The following is a 20,607-nucleotide window of genomic DNA, read 5'->3' as shown; positions in this document are numbered from 1 at the left end:
TAATTGGAAACCAAATATCATGAATATGGTGCATGATATAATATTATATAATAATGTATTTACATATGTATGTACGTAGTTCGTTAAAGTTTCTGAAAATCATATTTTCCGTCGTGTTTTAAAATGTTTATGTTCCTAGGTAGATAATTTTATATATTGAGAGATTTTAAAATACGTAGTATTTTTTTTTGAAACGCCTTTTATATTTTTATTAACACAACACACATAAAATTTAATTAAAACGTCCAAAGAGTTAAGCTTAATTAATTATATTGTCAGAATATTATAACAATGAAAACAACGAAGAATTTACTGTAATTCTCAGAGCGTGTCCTTATGTTTGCTTCATTAAAAACTTAGTATTGAAAAATAAAATATTGATTCCAGAAACCCTAACAAACACAGCACATCAATGACGTTTGTTATTGCAATTATTTCATCCATTGAGATTGACACGTGATTTGATGTGGACAATACCCGTCGGAGTGTATCTATTGTACTGAATGTACGCACGGCATGAAATTTGCATAGGTTCGCTATCTAACGAATAGATGAACATGATCGGCAAATAGTGTAATATAATTTAAAGTACTCACGATGCAGTATCTGGCGGCGCTGGCGATCGACTGCAGCAGTTGAGCAATGATTGTGGCGTGAACTGATAACGTGTCTGGAAGAGCCGCGATAACGGACACTACCTCAACACAAGACCCTCAGGGTCGTTCTGATCGAGACGAGCGACTTCCTCTAGCCTCTCGCTGAATAGAGGCGGGAGAAAATGGCCTGCGTCCAGGAGAGATTACATAAAATAATAACGAGTAGGGGACAACGATATCACTTGGGATTCTAAAGTCAAGTGGTCATTGGTCTTCACACTTCACTGTTGCATACGGAATGATGAGATGGATGTTTCGGAGATCGTTCCTCGGGGTCGTGTATAGGTGGAACTATTAAAAAGTCCTCTCAGGGGGCTTAGGTCAAATTCGGGGCCCCCCTGGGTGGCATGTCCCACTCGCGACACATGGTGGCTCTTGTCTACGGTTGCTTCAAAAAGTGTGTGGACACCAGCCGGTACGTTAGCATGGAGGTGCGAGAGAGGGCGTTAGCAACAGCTCCTCCTCATGGCACCTAGCTTTCTGTAACAAGATAAAAAAAACATCGTTAAATTCCTCATAGTATTTATGAAAAAACTCTCCAAATAGCATGTAATTGTAACGTAAGTATTATACTTTCTTCTATAGAAGCAATATTTGCCAAGTTTTGGACAACAGCCAATTTGAAACAAGACGGCGGGATCAGGTCGGCTAAAAAACTTAGCCGAGATATTTACAAGGTCAATTTTGCGGAAATATATGATGGAAAGCTGATAATATATATGTATATTACATTATATTAAAAAATAAACGATACAAGTTAGCTGAACTAAAACATTTTTCTTTTTAACTATTTTTTTATTTCTAAAAGTAATAAAGTAAGAGTCAAAATTATTGCTTTTATAGGCTTCTAAAACGTCTATTATTACCTTAACTATACAAATATACTGTCAGTATTTTAACCGTAATGTTTTTACAGCTCAAGAGCCTGAGTTATTATATTATTAGTCCAATGACTTAACGAGACTTGAAAACAAATCACTGGGCACTTTAATTTAAAAAATATTTATGTTACAATGTATGTATATTATCAGTGAAAATATATTTTCACTGAAAATTTATTAAAATCACATCAGAATGCATTTTCACCGATAGATACATATTTGTACTATTTCACTTATATTCTTCTCTAAACTGTCATTTGACAGGTGTGACACAACCATTTTCGTGCTATTAAAATATTAAGTTATGACGTCAACTAATAATCAAAATATTGCTTATTTTCGATATATTTTTTTTATATTTTTCCAAAATAACACATAAACAATAATAATTCACCAATGTGCTTTAAAATTAATATTAAAAAACTAACTATAGACCACCACCAACCTGACTGTCAAAATGTTAAAACCCAAACCTAACCTAAACAAAAACAAACTTTCACTAGGTCAAGTTGGGTTAGGTTAGATTTGTGTTTGAACTGTCAAAATGAGTTTTAACAACAGTAGGGTGACACATAAATGTTCTGAACGTACGTATAACAATATTTTTACCAGTGAAATTATATGTAAATTAATTGTTTGATACATCTTCACTGCCCTAGTTATTAAATATATGTACATATAATAGTCCAAAGCAGTTTTTTTAAATGCCGTATATACTATTTCTATAGCTGATTTCTGCTCATTAAACCATCATATTTGTCACCTAAATTTTCAATTCCATCCATAATCAATTTCTACCACTCTCGACTCGCAACTCGCACCAAGCAGAGCTACACCGAAACATCGACTGAGGAAGCACCCGCTTCCCTCTTCGCGTCAAACCTGGTCCAACTATGCGACGCAAACTGTACGTTATTCAAAAATACCTTGCCTTCAGCATACAAATAAATATCTCTTATTATTGTAAATCTTTTGAAGTTAATACCGACCCATTGATCATATTTTTTAATATTATTAAAAATAAATATATTTTGACAGATATGAGACATTCTTACAGAATTGTCATAGTGGTAATATTTTAAGTGTATTGAAAAATAATTATATTTTTGTTTAAAAAAAAATGTAAATTTCACAAAAAAACTAATTTATTTATCAAAACTATAATTTCTTACAATAGAATATATCTTTTTGTCTACTATTAAATGGCTCTTACATAATATTCAGAGCGTTGTAAGCTCTTATTAACTTACATTTTATACCATCTATTTTTTTTTACATATATAGTAGACTCCCCAATAGCACGGTAAATTGGAAACGTGCTATTTGGGTGCCGGTTACTGTATGTGTGAGCGAGCCAAAAGGATATATTTCAGCATACGATACGTACGTATTTAAAAAATTGTATGAGTATTTTCTAATCCCCCAACTACACGCACCCCAATAGCACGTTCCCAATTTACCGTGTTATTGGGGGGTCTACTGTATATAAAAATATGAAAATATTAAGCTATTATTAATTACTATTAGTATGGACTAAAATTGTTAACTTTTTGCATCCAACGGTCAATAATAATCCTAATACATGGTTTTAGCAGGATGGAACCACTATGCAAGAAATTCTAATTTCACATAACTTCTTCGTTTACGAGATTTGACAAGACACTGATTTGATATATAAAAGAATCTCAAATAATTCAATGACTCACGTAGAATATTTCGGTTGAGGTAAGAACTTTGAGCCAGAAAGATTGCGTTTAGTAATAGAAAATTTTCTCAAAATAGGCAATAAGTTCTCAAAAAATAAAATAAATATTATTGCTAAACCTCTGTCGCCTGATGCGGCAGAGATTACCGTGCCTTTGTGGCAGCAGCTTTGTGTTTAAAATGACCGTGTCAATTTCTAATCAGGAAAAAGGTAGAAACTGCTGCTGAAATCCATCGCCAACTTGTTTTTGTTTATGGCAATGAACTGGCAAAATTGTGTTGTAAATTTTAAGTGTGGCGATTATTGGTCAGGTATAAAGCACTTATTGAAATTGAAATGCATTTTTTATGCCGACAAGTGCGTTTTGAGGGACTAACTAAAAATAACCCAAAGTACCATTCGGGGCATTTATAAATATAAATACTATTGTATTGCATTACTGACAAGCGCAGCTAATGAATGCGAAATAACAAATGCAGGGTTGCCAAATCTCCACCTGTTTAATTCACAGTTATGCAAATACTCTAATAAGAAAGGCATAATTCGCCATTGAATCAAGAGAATGCCTCTTCAAGTCAGACCAATCATATATTGTTTTTTCTATTACAATTTAACTGTAATATATTATTATTTTTTTAATCATAATCATAAGCGCATAATAAGTAATATATTTTTACACAGCTAATAAGTAATATCGCTCGCTCAAGCACGGAATTTACTTCCGCTAGTTATTCCCGACTTGCGACACACAAGAGTTCATCCAAACTCGAGTTCACCAACCGAGACTAACAAGATCGAGGAAGCAGCTGCTTCCCTCTTCACGTCAGCGCTGATCCAACTACGACGTCTTAAATTCAGATCTTCAAAGAATACTGAATTACGAGACGCAGACTAGGCTATTAGAGTGTCGCGTATATACAATGATTATACACGAATCAAAATTGCTGAACATGATAATTAATAATTAAATAACTTTGCTTTATATAAAAATAAGCACATTGACATCTATGTAGGGCATAAGTATGAAACGGTGACGTTGGTTAGTAAGAAATTAGTAGAAGGTCGAATTCAATGCATTTAGTAATCAATGAACATTAATGGTAATTTTCATTAAATAATTAGTGAGAGATCAGAATATATGCGTGTGTTGGGTGCCGAAAAAAAAGCGGGAGGTTTCTATAGCGTTAGAATCCAGTAACTTGTTTCTAGGATACATTGTCCCTATGTTAAAAAATAAATGAAGGTGTGTTTTAATGGTATAAATCAATATTTTTAGACGTGTCTAAGAGATCAGATTGTTAACGAATAATTAATTATAATACTGATCGTTCACCTCAGATTAGCTTTTTTAAATATCATGGTGATTAATTAAAATTGATCTAATTCGTAAGGTAAATAACAAAAATGCCTTATTCATGGAATATCATGTATTAAAAAATACACTATCAATGTCAACAATCAAATAATAGTTATATCCGATTGATAATATTAATAGCAAGTTTAAAGGCTGGTGAATTGGACTAATTATTTTTTTGCGTATTAAATATTACATCTGTTTATTTTTATAATATGATATCATACATCTGACATACTCAGTCACGAGATATTATATTATGTTTTCAGTAGTATCCGGTATTTTTATTATCATTTCAGCAAACACAATTTGTTTACATAAGTCAAGGCTATCTGAAGCTTACCAAGCGAAGCGTTTATATAACTTTTTATAGATCAGGTGATACGCTTAAATTTAGCTAAAAAACTAATATTGTATTGTTTTTATAATAAGTAAACTTTTTATTAAAAAAACTGAGGTCAAGGCATATGCGGTCTAAAGATATTTTTGTAGTTTTTTGCATCATCCAATTACGTTTTTTTGTACTTTGAACGTAAACAACTTCAGTGCGACTTTTTTTCACGTTTCGTTAATTTACACGTGCTGTCCCATATTGCATATTTTCTTTCTTTATTGATAGAACTAAGGTACAAACACCGGGCAAACATTTGTGTCTATTAATTAAACTTTAAATAAATGTTTATTCCGCAGTGTACACATTGGAACTGCCTGACGTAGGAAACCTGTGTACATTATATTTTCACTTTAGAAACGTCTGTTTTTTCCAATCTGTTTTATATTAAACATTAATGTTATTTTACAATATTTGCGGTTAAGCGTTAATCTATAATACATATTACTGCTGCGCAAATAGCGAACGAATTATTAAAACGAAAGATGCTTGTGGTGTCCATTTCTGGAGATAAGATGGAAGTTTGTTGTAATCGATTTTTTATGTTATGCTATGCTATTTATATAAATATAAAAAAATGTTGTCATATAAGTATTACGTGACATAAATCGTTGTTATAATAATATTAGATTACATAGTTATGAACACGCACGTATGAAAAAGATACAAACGTAAGAACTTATTTATATTATTATATCTAGGGATAATATTCGAAGAAACTATCAACAATAAGATGTTTAAATTCATATAAATCAAAGCATCGGTATTTACTCTTACAATATTTAAACAACATGTATTAAAATTAAGTTTAAAACTATGCAAAAATAAACTATTTCTTAAAATTCATGAATCCAAGAGTTTAAGAAAAAAATATGTAGTGAGTTTATTTAATATAAATATATTTAGTAGTGTTTATTTTGAAACCTAACACACACGATCCGCTATTTTCGTGTAATTTCAAACGTATAATTTGTATGTTGACATTTTTTCATGCTATTATAATAAAAGTTAAAATCTTTATTACGTTCTGTATTAAGTTACATTAGTATTAATCCGCGAACCTCCACAAAGTTTCGCTATCACGCGAAAACGCGTGAACGGACCGTAATGAATAAAGTAAGGGGCAATTGCACAGCTTATATACACGCACCGTTACTAAGGTATATCATTCATTGTTTAATTGAACTGTGTACTGTACCCTGACTCGAAATAGCTTAAATAAAATTCGCACACACGCTAAACAATAAAATTACTGATGGACCATGAACGCGAATAACATCACACGGTTCCAATTTATCCAGCTTCATCATCCAATTGAACGAATAAATATTTACGATACGTCAAATAGATCTCGGTGTCTAGGCTCGTGAGCCTAGATAGGAAAACTTCCCTTTTTAGCATATTGCTTCTAATTTTACATCGTCTGAGGTCAAAAATGTCACATCACAGAACAAGTTTGATCAGAGCACAATGGGCCGCAAGCATATCGCGCGACCTTGTACTCGTATCATTTAATGTGATGTATAACCCTTGTGACCAAAGCAACAATGCACATGCAAGTCATACACATATGTCGGAATATAAGGATATAAATGCAACATTCTCAATTATTATTACTTTTATATCATAGTGTGAATTTTTGGAAGGAAATTTTATAGTTATTATTGACTGAAAATTAATATCAAATACAATTCACATTTACATTAGATGCTTAAGAACATAACCAGTAAATTAACTAAACTTAAGAAAAATACTTTTTTCCTTAGGGCAACATCAATCGTGATAAGTCGTATAAGGCAACTTTGTAACAGTAACAATTACGTTACAATAGGAAATGGATTTCGCGGGGCTTTTCTATTATGCCTTTTATACAAGAATGATTGATTACTCAAATGTATTTTATCGGAACGCATGATTATGAATCTCATACAGATGAATGAATGAATATTGTAGAGGTACTTTATACTAGTATCTAAGCATATATACATCTTTGAAGCCTGTCTGTTATCCGTAAATATTGAAAAGTTGGGGCGCTAGAAAATATAAATATGGCCTAATGATTAAATTTAGTATCGTGAGCACATCCGACGGATCTGTCCAACGCGGGTGCCTGGCGGATAAATCCGATCGTGTGTGGTGAGAAAAAACAAAGATTTGTCTGTCCGTCTTCTGTCCGCTGTCCGTGCTTAAAACGAACGGATCGGACAAGGACAGGCAGATCCGAGCACCCGCAACCGATGGTTAGCAGTATTTTTTGTTAAAATTTGTCGCTAAAGTAATTTCATGACACGGGCCATTTCCGCTCGCCTCTATTAATTTGCGCCAAAGTTTTCGAGATCGGTAAACGTCTAAAATAAGATTTTAGTGATAATGTTTTATTACTTTATGACAAGTTTTTGCTCTTTTGAAAAATACATCAGACAACCGTTTTAAATGGACGCGTAAAAAAGACCGACGTCCGAGTTCAAACAGTTTGTGCGTGTGTGGCGACAGATCTGTTATGTTGTCCGTCGGACATATCTGTGCTTGTGTGTCTTATAAGATATTAGAAAAGATTTTAAATAAATATTTCGGTGCCACGTAAGTTACCCATGATTGGTCAAGAAGCCGATGAAGTGAGGATTGACAATTTCCTTCTATTTTCTTCCAAATACAATTTATAGAGATTAACCATATCTATATAAATTTAAATATTTTATTATTTTTTACATACACTGGACATACAAAATATTACAATTAATAAATAAATTATAAATAAAAGCCGGTGGAATGTGCCACTCGGGATTACAAGTAACCTATTGCAATATTGCCTAGTCTCGGACGAGTGTATTCGTCACGCCGACGTACGTGACGATCGGAAAATTTGAACGCATTTGGTACATGCATCTTTCAAATGGAATGTAAACGAAGGCCAGTCAGGCAAATACAAAAGAATGCAATATTACATTGACAAGTGAGGACAAGTCAGTAAAATGCGCTACCCGAAACGACAAGTGCCTCATTACATAAACCTATCAAGCAGTGGCGGTTCGTCCATATGATCTGCAGGGTTGCAGCCCTCCCAGTATAGAATGAAATATTTAAAATGTTCTTGTTTTAAATATTTTTATGTCAATAAATTATTTTTGTCTAATATACTATTTTATATAGTACATATTTTATTCAATCTTCCAATTTTCAAGTCAAATAAGATAATCAAATTTTTAATACAAAAATAATAAAATAAAATGACACCAGTAAATAATTTCACTCCCAAATCGGCTCAATTGAACCAAGCGTCGAGAATAGGTAGAGCAAAATAACTTCCTCCATTTTGACTTCCATTCAGAATACACTTTCGTCAACGTTCAATAAAAATTCTAAATAAGTCCCGTCAGGACACACAAGAGTTCATCCGAATAACGGAGCTACACCGAGCATCAATCAAGACTTAAGGGACCGAGAAAACAGCCGCTTCCCACTTCACGTGCTGGTCAGGTCCGAAATCCAGAGTTCAACCCGATATTCGAAAACAACTGAATTATACAAGCGCATATCTATAAATACTTACAAGAATTGTTGTAAATTTAATAATAATAATTTATAACTAATAAAAAATATAATAAACATTAGCAGTTACATAATTATGTATTTAAAAAAAAAAGATTTAAAGTAAATTAATTTTTATTCAAATCCATATTTATATAAATATATATTTTAAAGCAATCATTGGAAATATTACGAGGAAACAATTTGCCTTTCTACAGTGTACTTCCTACTTAAACCTCGTTTTATTACATGCAAGGTAACGATTGTTCAGAATTAGAGCAATTTGCGGACCCTGAATATAATCAGATCTATCACTTAGCATAGGAAATTGAATTCTGTGAATTAGACAAAAATTAAAAAAATCGTTTTTAACATATTTAATAGTAGCAGTCATTTATAAATTCAATCAATATCCAAAAAAAAATTGGTTGGAGAAAGCAGATGAGCACAAATAAGCAGTGGAGCTCCTCCCTCCAATATGACAGAGATTTTGAGAATAAATAACGATACACTAGAGGTCAGGTAGGAGTTTTACTTAAAATTTGAAATGACCAGGGACTCAATGACGCAAAAGTGAAAATAATACTAAATTGTGATCAACAAATATGTATATCGTGCAGACATCGTGTAACACTATCTCTATGACTTGCTATAAACACTCCTTATGAACACAATGAACAGGTGGTCTTGAAGAATATTTTCTTGCATGTTCACATGGTCATTGAATGCACCGAATAGTGTACGTGCTGTAACACGCGTTTTCCGCATCCACCACCACGAAAACAAACGCATTTACCTTGGCCGTGGTAACGGAGCATGAAAACTATACCGTTTCCGAACCGGTATGAGGTCGGACGTCACGTCACGTCGCGTCACAAGGCTGTCGCGCCGCAAGATAATCTCCAGCTTGCCCTCAAGACACGTAATTTGGTCTCAGCTTGCGCTCAAGACACGTAATATAGTTTTCGGCTCGCGCTTAAACCACGGTGTTTTGACAGCACTTCTATGATATGTAAAATTATTTTATATCGGCCAGAATGATGTAGTTTGTAAGGTGTTAAACAGATAATTCATAGCCTTGGGTTCGATTCTCGCAACAATGTTTATTTACAAATAATAAAAATTATGCGATCAATAAAAAGACGAGCCGAACTGCTGAAATAAATTACAAGTAATAAAATGAATGTCACCGATTCACAGACAACAATTTGGTCTAGTCTTGGTACCTACTCGTAAATAAAAGAATGACATATATATAGAGCGGGGATTCTCAACATGAATAGTAAATGGTGGTTAAATTTTTAAGCAACCAAACATTCTACTTTATCGTTTTAACATGTATAAAAATTCCAATTTCAGAAAGTCACGTTTCTCGTCATATGTTAGCGGAAATGATACGGAAATGACATTATCCGCCACCACGCCATCCCGTTCAGAGATAATCGTGTTATTGGTTATTTCTTGGTTGCTGTTATCAATCATTTCACATCAAATTTATTTGATTGCCATGTAACGTTCTATCCCAATGACTAAGTTGAAATATAAGGGTTATTTATAAAGTAAAATAAACAAGGTTAGTAAAAATAGAAACGTTTTTTTTCCATTCAATCAATATATTTAACCTCGGAAAGTATTCGTTTATTCGGTGTGAGAGAAGAAACTGCTGCTGAAATGTATTGCTTGTGTATAGCAATAACTAAACATGCATCATCTGGCAAAACAGTAACATGAATTTAACCTTATGTTTGCCAAAATCCGATTGATTGACTTTTGCTAGTTTAGCAAGAATTATTAGCTACAACGTAATTATTAAAGAAAGGATTGGATTTGTTTTTAATGAACTATTTGCTTTAGGAGAAAATAACATTTTTCCCAAACATATATAGTACATACAGTGGTACCTTAACTTACGAGTTTAATTCGTTCCGTGAAAGAGCTCGTATGTAAAATCAATGTTCTCTATGGAAATGCCATTAATCTATTTCAATAGAAAAAAATAAATGGATTAATGACAATTAAAATGGTAAATACGTAGTACTTAAGTTAATGATAAAGTTTATTTTTAAGTTAAGCAATACGTTTTTTTGCTCGTATGTTGAGTCAATTTTAAAAAATATTGCTCGTTTCTCGAAAAAAGTTAAGTCACTCCACTGTATTTAGATAATAGTACCGATAGGCTTGGCAAACAAATGGTTATAATGATAATTATAAGGAAAGGATTAATTTAGTAGGTGTTCAACAATAGATTAAATATATTAACAATGTCGAAAAGTAATAAATAGTCAAACAGTAGTTTGTCGATGGTTCTATGAATCATTGCGAAAAACTTTTATCTGCATTTATTAATTTCGAAATGTTTCAAAACATTTTTTGTAATTGAAAATGTATATGTAGGATAGAATAATTGCGTATAATATTAAAACTGTTATGCCTGCACTACACTCTCTGGAAGTTGGCCAAGGTTGGCCAAGGACGGAGAATACAGTGGGTTACTTCGTTCGAGTTCGATTCTGCCCGTTCTAAAATCTCTCAGAAGTTGTCGGAAGTAAAGTGGGGGTAATTCAGTCGACTTGGCCAGCTTCGAGCGCTTCCGAACATTGTCGGCAAACGGACCGAAGTCGGAGCTGCTCTTTCGAGCGCGAGCGGTGAGATACTTCCCCTTTCGCTCTCTCGTGTGTTAACTGAGGAGAGTGAGCGATATAATGATATGGTTTTTCGCAAACTCAGATAGAACGAGTAACTCGGTTCAATTTCAGTATGCGCGTAGGCGTCCTATGGTTAACACGCATGTCGAGCGCTGCATCGTGGTCACGTGGTCAAGTTATAATACCACATTCTTATCGGGGACTTCAACAGACTCTTACTGACATCTTTGAATATTTTAGGGCACCAAAAGGGATTAATTATATTTTTGATAGTATATTCTTCTAACAAATATCATTATATCGAACGAATGATTAATTATATTTTTGATAGTATATTCTTCTAACAAATATCATTATTATATTTTTTTCATATAAAATTAAATAATTAAAAAATTATTAGTGGTACTTGATTTTGTTAAAAAAAATCGTTTCGAATATCCTCGGTTTATATTAATGTCACACCATAACGAATTCTTATTTAGAATCGATGTCGACAAATTCTAGGATAGTCACAGATGTGGTGTTCGTATTCTGAAGTATCATTTTTATGCCTTATGGTATTTTCAAAGGCCGACAAAGATTTTGCGTAAATTGAATATTTACGACCGAAAAGTTTTCACTGATATTGTACTGGTGAGTGCCCACACAAACTTTTATAATTATCAGTAGCGTAATTTTAATAATATGACAATTTAAAAATTGCTATTATTTGGCTCATTTTTCGATCGCGCGTAAATATGCCGGCTGTACGTGACAGAAGCCGCCGTCCGGGCGACATATGAAATTTGCGACAGTGAGGTCGCTTACTCGAAGTCCGACTTCAGTTGTAACTTCGGTTCGGGAGTCAAGAAACACGTTCCTGAGCTCCAAACTATTTCAAGGTATAACATATTATAAAAAAATATTTTAGTATTTTAAATACTTTTCGAAAATTCGTTGTTATTTTGAAGGGAAAAAAATTATGTGTAATTTTGTATTAACTCATGGAGGCAATTCTTCTATGTTTTAAACCTGCTAATTAGCATTATTATAATTAATTAATTAAACTTTTGTAAAAATAGATTGAAAAAGGCAATTTGTTTAATTTTGTGACTGATTTGGAAATGTCGACCAAGATTTATTTATTAATTAAAATTCCTGAACTTTTCCAAAAATGACACAAGAAGTTCTGATGAAACAGTTAATATATTTCGTACAAATAGAACTTTTGAAACATATTTTTGAATGAATTATAGTGTTCAAAATAATGAATTATTAATTAAAATTCCAGAAATTTTCCAAAAATTACATCAAGAAGTACTGATGGAACAGTTAATAAATTTCGGTAAAATCGAGCTCTTAAATGAGTTTTGTTGTTTAGCATTGTATATTATATTTTTTTATTTTTTTTATTTATTAAATCTTCCGTTGTAACGTGACAGGCGCAAACCCAATGCATTATGCGTTGAATTTTGACGCAATAAGAGCAATATTGTGCACGAGTTAAAATTGTCGTTCGGAAAGTTCTTTCTCTTATCTCGTTTCGTACAATGACCTCTTGTATGAAAAGAGAAAGATGATTATATTTCATAAGAGATTATTAAAAACTGCATTTTATCAATTTTTTTATGCTTAATTCAACTTTAATAAATCTTTATTATATGAATTAGAAAGCAGCCACTAGTATGAAACTGATAATAACGTTCAAATGAAAAGTCCGACTATTTCAATGCTATTTATTGCCATTCCATTATAACTGTGGACCCGTTAAATAATTACATACTAGCCAAATGTATATGAATTTGTTAAAATATTGAATGTGTCAACCTGGAACGGCTACAAATTAAATATTTTTGCTCCAAAATACTGATACAAAATTATATATCTACAATTTAATTCAATTAAAATTAAAATGTGATTTTAATATCTATTTTTTTATTGTAGATATGAATACACGCTTTATAAAAAATTAATAAGGGGAAATGTTACATTATGATATCTAATTACCCCCCTTACATAATAACTCATATAACAAATATATGAAAAATAGACTCAGGGTTAATGGCGGAAAATGCAATAAACCACGAGACACTTGGCAAATAGCTACGACTTCATCGACGTTTTATAGCACAATAACGCAGAAGGTCACAGGTTCGAATGCCAGCAAATTTCCACTTTTGGGGAAATATTCTGATCCGAATTAATCGCCTGCCGAATTGGTTCTCCTCGGTAGTTTGGCGGGGTATGATCCGAAAAATATTTAACGAAACTAACGGGATTCATATTTATCGTTCAGATTTATCAGATTAGAAAGTAAGAATTTGCACACGCGTCTAAATTTAAGCGCGAGACGTACATAAATGTACGCTTAACGCCCACCGAAGATGGTGTGGAAAATAAAATTGCAATTCATACAGTATGTGCACGAATCACGAATCGAACAAAAATATAACCCGTTAACGACCCGTCGCTGGGTTAAAAATAAATAAAAAAAACTTGAAAGGCTGTGCGCGTGTAAATTCTCCATAGGTCATAAAATGAAAACTCTGAAAAGTATCGTAAAAAAGCGATTAACCCAAGTGTATGTTGCATTTTGAAGTTTACAATGTAAAGAGCTATTTGTGAGATTGAAATTCAAAAATAGATTCTAAATCAATGATATTTTATCACGTACTAAATGACTAAACTTTGCAAAGAAAAAATCATATAAAGAACTGCACAGTTTAATAACTCTATGTATCATATATATGCTTTGAAAACGATAGTATTTTAAAAGTGACATTGTGTATTGAATTAAGTATAATATATAATTTCCATTATCATAAATAACATTCTCTCACATATTAGTCCATCCATATAAAAATCCTATCTAGTTATTTCTTCTCCGCGGATTTAATTTTTTACCATTAACACTTAACCGACGGGTCAGCTAGTTTCTACTCGTTACGTTCGCTGATGGTAATCCACGAGACGGGTAGAATCTACATCTAATTTTTTTTATTATTATTTCTTTTAATTTAAAAGCTATCAATATATTTTTTCATAGCACGAAATACTAGCTAAACTATCCGTTTTTAAGCACTTGGTGGCGAAAAAACCACCAATTGGCTAAGTGTTAAGATAATTTTATGTTAGAAGTATGGTTGATTTTGTAAAACTTCTCATTTCATATTAATCACATGTCATTATCGTTGTGTAAATTATGCTCTTTCTAATGCGGCCGTTCTTCAAAGAATGCCAGGTACAAATAATCGGAATTTATTGTATTGGATTTCAAAAGTTTGTACCCATTACATCTTTGATATCCCACAACATGAAAGTGCAGGAAGGAAAGGGGTACTATTTCAAGGGTTGCCCATTGCTTCGAAAATGTGTGTTAAATCACATATGATACATTGTGTTTTTTAACTTCTATTGTATCTGGGAGATCAAAATTAGTGATTAATATATAGCGTTTACTAATCACGCATGTGAATATAATGATAATTTAAAATCGAGCTAATTCGTAAAAATATCTAATAATAAGCTCTTCAGCTCATAGATACTATCATAAATGTTTTTGTGTAACATATATAAAGCACCAGCACGAATTAATTGGTTACTAAATTTATCTGCGAAATAAGAATTAGTGATTATTAAATAATTATAATTACGATCGATCATCACAGATTATGTTTTCCTAGATTTTTATAAGCTCACTAATAAATATCATAATGAATAATTCGAAATAAATCGAACTAGGTCGTGCATAGTTATTTATAAAATTTAAAATGAACGTCACTTAAGTTACAGACTGATTTTAATCTGGTGACTTACTATCTATTTAGTTGTTAATTGTGTTTATCCCATTGTAACGCATTGGGCTAACGTCTGTCATATTACAGAAAAGAACTGCCTGTTACTGTCTGTCTCGAATTGTACGGTGAGAACAAGGAACCCCAAATATTCAGGCTATTTTTTAAGTCATGCGACACACATGCACCAATTTCAGTTTATGGAGATGTCTTATAACGTTAGATTGGGCAACATTTAAGTTCAGTAGAAGGTTTGGATCCACTCTGATCTTGAAATGTATGTCATAAACTTAATGGGGTGCGTGATCATATTCCAAGAACGAAGCTTGTTAAAACAAAAACAATACCTTCATCATATACTAAACATATATACATATATTTTTTAGTCACTGTAATTGCACTAATTTATTTTTAAATGTTGCAAATTAATTTTTAATTTGGGATTGTTACAACGAAACCAAACTTGGGATAAAAAAACCGGTTTTAAAACAAGATACAAATTATCGCAATTATATTTTACCATAATGGCAATTGGACAAATCTCTGATTTAAAAAAAAACACTTGCACAGTAGCAAAGTAATTCAATATGCATTTACTTCTTAACATAGTATAAACCAATTCAGTTATTATTCTAGCTATTAATCATATGAACATACAACGTAAGAAAAATAGAAAATAGCTTGGTATAATAATAGAAGGCCTTGCTTTTCAATGTTATATAAAGTAATTCCAATAATTGTTTTCTTATACAGATTCCAATGTATTCTGCCTCGTGCTTTACATATAAAGCATGTGCGTGGGGATGTACTGCCAAATTTAGAATGACTCACCTTTAGGTTAATAAAAATAGTCTCAAAAAATATTTCGAATGGAAGAAAGATAAATAATACGTAAAGAACATGTATAGCTCTAGGCATGGAACTTGTCCTATTGCAATAGTGTGAGTAAATATGTATACTAATCTGCACTGATTGGACCCTGTAAAATATTTTTTGACGTAAAGACTTTTTAGTGGACGGCGATAACATAGGGATGGTTTAGGATCAAGCGGTAGCGGCGAAATACTTTCCCTATCGCTCGCTCGCGTGTTAAGTGACTAGAGTGAGTGAGAGATAGGGCATTCGGACCGTATCCCCTTATCGCTCACACACTCTCGTCACTTAGCACGCGAGCGAGCGAAAGGGAATACATCTCACCATACGCGCCTGTTGGTGTTAGGTAGAATGGGTGTGAGTCAGTAGGCAATTGGCACAGAGCGAAGCTGTCGTCTGTTGAGTACACGGTGTTTATCAAGTATTGAGATGTCGGAATACAGCAAATTAGGGCAAGGAAGAGCATTATCGGGACAAACTAAAGAAATGGCTTTAAACGTATATACATATTTTAAAAAGATGGACGATACTAGCAAATCGGTAATTATTGATAAAATGACAATAGATTCAGTAAAAAAACTAGTGGAAGAAAAAATAAATATCATAACTGCCAACGAATGGAGTAATGTCTGCCGAAATGCAATAAAAAATGAAAAAAAATATGAAATCAACGATATTGCCATGGATGATATTATGAATAATATGAATGTTTAGTGTAAACGAAGATTCGGACTCTAGTTCAGAAGATTCCTTTGATGGATAGATTATTTTGTCTGCAATTTTTGTATTAATTATATATGTCATTCACGTATTTAATACATTTTAAAATCGTCATAATTTCTGAAGTATTTAATATAATTTAATAAAATTTTAAATTTTAAATTCACCATATACATACCAAGTTTACAAATTTTAAAGATCCATGGAAGAACCATTGATATTAGTTTAGTAAAACTATCACAATGCGACAAGTAAGACAAAAAAAATCCCTTCCGCCAGCCCCATGTCAATAAACCATCCCTATCCAGGTATAAAAAATGATTTGAACATAATTGCAAAAAAAACAGTCCATTGAAAATCTGACATAAATACGATCTGTTACATTTATTATTTAAAAATAAATGCTACAAAAAAATAATATTAGAAAATAAATAAATAACAAAATGTAAAACATTCATCAAACACCCTGTGACTCACACACACGCAAGTATTTCCATGATACTTCCTGAGTTTAGTAATAAATATTAATTTAATACAATACATACAATAAACAAGAAGATTGATATTTAACCAGACAGTAAATAATATATATTTTAATAAACCATAATATTTTAATCAGGTACTTATTTTCCCAATACATTTATGTTTATTTCATATTTATACAATTATATTATTATATGCATATTTGATTATGATTTTATTCACATATGCTATTTTTTCTAATTTTACTCAAAAGTAAGCAAATTTGTACGATACAAATTAATTGATTCGTAAACCTTAGGTTGAAATTATATAAATGTGTATAAATTAATTGTTTTGAAATAATGAATTATAAATAATATATAAAAAGCTATGCTATTCTAAAACATCAATGGCTTCAAAATACTAAAAGCAATTGAAGCCGTAAAATATAATTTAAATAATATTTAAAAATAATTTTTGTAGCATTTTTACTAACAAAAAAATGTTGTAGTTTAATATTTATTTCAATACATCGTCTGATCTGTGAAGGGGTTAAATATTTTATTTTGTACAGACATTTTAACTAATGAACATCGCTTCATCACCGAATCTAGATCGGCGTTGATTGATGATTACAGAACTCTCAGAGCGGATTAAGCTTAATTAAAGTTGAAAACCCTTATCATTTATCTTTTAAACGTATAAACTTAAATGTGTATGTAACTAACATACTTATATTTATAACGTGTCATACAACATAGCATCATGTCAACCAAATGTATGATTAACATACATACTCAAATGGAAAGTAATGGTATGTTTTACAATCGATTAGACACAATTGAGTTAACTCTTCGGCTTTGGGCGTCCTTGGCTTTGATTAAAATCAACCGACTGTATGAGATCAAATGGTTAATTGACTCTTTTTAATTTTTCGAGGTCTAGAACGAACTAGATATGAATCGGCGTCGACAACACTAGTCAGTGGCGATCGACCTAGAATGAACTTGTGTAGGTTTTTTTTAACTGCTCTGTGAGTTTTGTTTGTAAACATGCGAAATATGTGGCAAATCGGAATGTTGGAAGAAAGTCAAGCAATGGTGATAAACTTTCGCGATATTAAAGCGATATGACTCAATACGTGTATCAAAACAAACATAATTGAAGATTCGCGATGTATAATTTTATACATATTAAATTTACATATGAATTTTAGATAATATACGATTTAAATATTTTAATTCAAAGCATCATATTACATAGGAAACAAATTAATATTAACCAGCACGATAGACTAATAAAGGTTTAAGTCGGTGACTAATACCTTAAAGACCTGGATTTTAGTATTTTGTAATTTCTAGCGTGTCCAGAAGATCACAATTAGTGATTATTATATAATCTTAATAACGATCGATCATCACAGATTAGCTTTTCCTAGATTTTCCTAATCTCCCTGATGAATATCGTAATGAATAATTCAAATTAAATCGATCGAATAGTGACATATATTGATCGTAGGCTCTATTAATATTTTATAATTAATAAACTAGATGTAATTGATTTACAAACTTTGAGTTCAGTCTGGTGACTCACTACTTACTTAGTAGTTGTTGATTGTGTTTACCTAATTGTAACGCATTGGGCTGATCCCTGTCATGTAACAAGAAAAAATGTACAATAAATAAATAAGCAACCTGTTTGTTACAATGCAATCCAAGAATGAGTCCTGAATTATATGATGAGCAGCGAACCGCAAATATTCAGCTTATCTATTGAATTATTCTGGACAAATTATGCGGCACCCAAGCTATGGCACATCCTTGGTTTATGGAGATGTCTTATAACGTTCCATTGGTCCACATTTAAGTTATCTTTAGCCTACTTGAACGTGTGCATTTATCATAGCTTTAAAATGTACGTAATAAACTTAAAAAGAAACTTCTTTCATCATATTCTTACATTATTTAATTGTTAAAATATATATTACGTGTAATATTGTTAATTAATTATTAATTTGAGGTTGTTACACGACTGAAGATACAACTGAACTGACCTGGAGTTGCGTAAAAATAGTCCCTTTCGAGATAAAATAATCCTGTTTCAAATCAAATTACGAATGATATTTTACCATAATGTTAATTGGATGTTACCGTATTTTTAATTAGATATATAAGATATAATATATATATTTACTAGTGAAAATATGGCATCTGGCATCTGGTTTAACCCTCAAAGAAAATCGAAAAAAACGGTCTTAAATCTATCCCAAAAATATTTTTAAAATATCATTTCAATGAAATCATATCGAAATATATTTTCAGCAGTAGATATATACATACATCTGTATATTATTTATCTGGCAAGTGCTATGATTATTGTGTATTTTTCAGTAAAGTTATATTTTCACTAGTGAAGTCCAAATACATTTTCATCAGTAGATATGTATTTCTACTAACGAAAATATATTTTAACTGGTGAAATTATATGCTGCTCTAAAATGTCTATGATACTAAATTTGACAGTTGCGAAACGTCCGTTTGCTTTTTAAACTCCAACCTACCCAAATGAAAGTTCTAAAAATAATTATATTTTTTGACTCCAAAATACAAACTAAGCCAACTCATCTCTCAGAGGAAAATAAGCGGAAGAAATACAGACAGACGTCACATCTCGCATATCGCACTGTAGTTTGTCTGCACTTCGATATTAAATTGTTTTAAAAATATAAAAGCTATCCTTATCGATATTACTGCGGACTTTTGATATAGGTGTATTCAAACTGAATATTGCTCAATAGGAAGCCACAAAAAACAATTATCACTTCTCAGAAGTAAAAAAATTACGTCATAAGCAATAAAATCGTGATGGTTTTAACGTTAAGTTGCTAGTAATATTATAAATATATTTTAAATTCTGATCTTACAACACTTTGGGATTATTATGAATGTAAATACTTTCATAATAATCCCAAATTGTATAATATTATAGACATAAAAAAGTACGGCGCATTTAAAATAACTGGATTTTTTTGGCAAACGTGCAAAATTTTATATATAAACAAAATTATAAATCATCAAAAAACGCGTGCCAAAGAGCAAAATTAAAATCACGTCAAAATTTTAAGTATGTAAATATAAACACGTTAAAGGTCATCGTTGGTTACGGACTTATTTTCGTTTATGTAGTTTATACTATTAGATAACAATGCAGCGTACGCATAAATTATTGCGTTATCTAATCAAAATAACCGCATAAATTTGCGATAACTAGCGTACACTTTAGCTTTATTATGTATGTTAAAAAAACATAAATAGTTTATTTTATTGCGATTATAATAATAATATATATTAATATAATCAATTATGTTATTAATTTGAATAGCAATATTATATATAGAACTTTGTTATTGTTATTTTAAAACTACACATTAAGCGATTCGAACATACAATATCTCCTAAATAGCTGATCATTTTCAGTTAATTTATGAATATATCAAAGTTTAAAGCGTAGTCAACACATCAATATGATTTTTATGCCGAATATTTATATAATGAACAATGGTAGGATATTTACATTTTTTTTTTTGTAAAAAGATAAAAAAAATATAAGAAAAAGACAA

General features: G+C 31.4%; 1 protein-coding gene and 1 long non-coding RNA gene across 3 annotated transcripts in view; one reads left to right on the top strand and one right to left on the bottom strand.

The window, feature by feature from the left end:
* LOC148228374 (protein FAM13A-like) overlaps positions 1 to 20,607 on the bottom strand; it is a 63,705-nt gene that overhangs the window by 21,120 nt on the left and 21,978 nt on the right. For both annotated transcript variants that reach the window (XM_088200427.1, XM_088200429.1), the window contains exon 2: positions 597 to 1,136. The gene's annotated coding sequence lies outside the window, so the exon portion shown is untranslated. The remainder of the gene's footprint in view (positions 1 to 596; positions 1,137 to 20,607) is intronic.
* On the top strand, positions 9,253 to 10,099 carry LOC148228375 (uncharacterized). The gene is made up of 2 exons (XR_015811644.1): positions 9,253 to 9,804; positions 9,875 to 10,099. It is a non-coding gene; the product is annotated as an uncharacterized LOC148228375 (long non-coding RNA).

Source organism: Plectrocnemia conspersa, unplaced genomic scaffold, assembly GCF_051122295.1.
Source record: "Plectrocnemia conspersa isolate PC_06_02 unplaced genomic scaffold, ASM5112229v1 ptg000012l, whole genome shotgun sequence".
NCBI classification, from domain to species: Eukaryota; Metazoa; Arthropoda; class Insecta; order Trichoptera; family Polycentropodidae; genus Plectrocnemia; species Plectrocnemia conspersa.
Note: the sequence above shows the minus strand (reverse complement) of the source record. Positions and strands in the feature narration are given on the sequence as shown.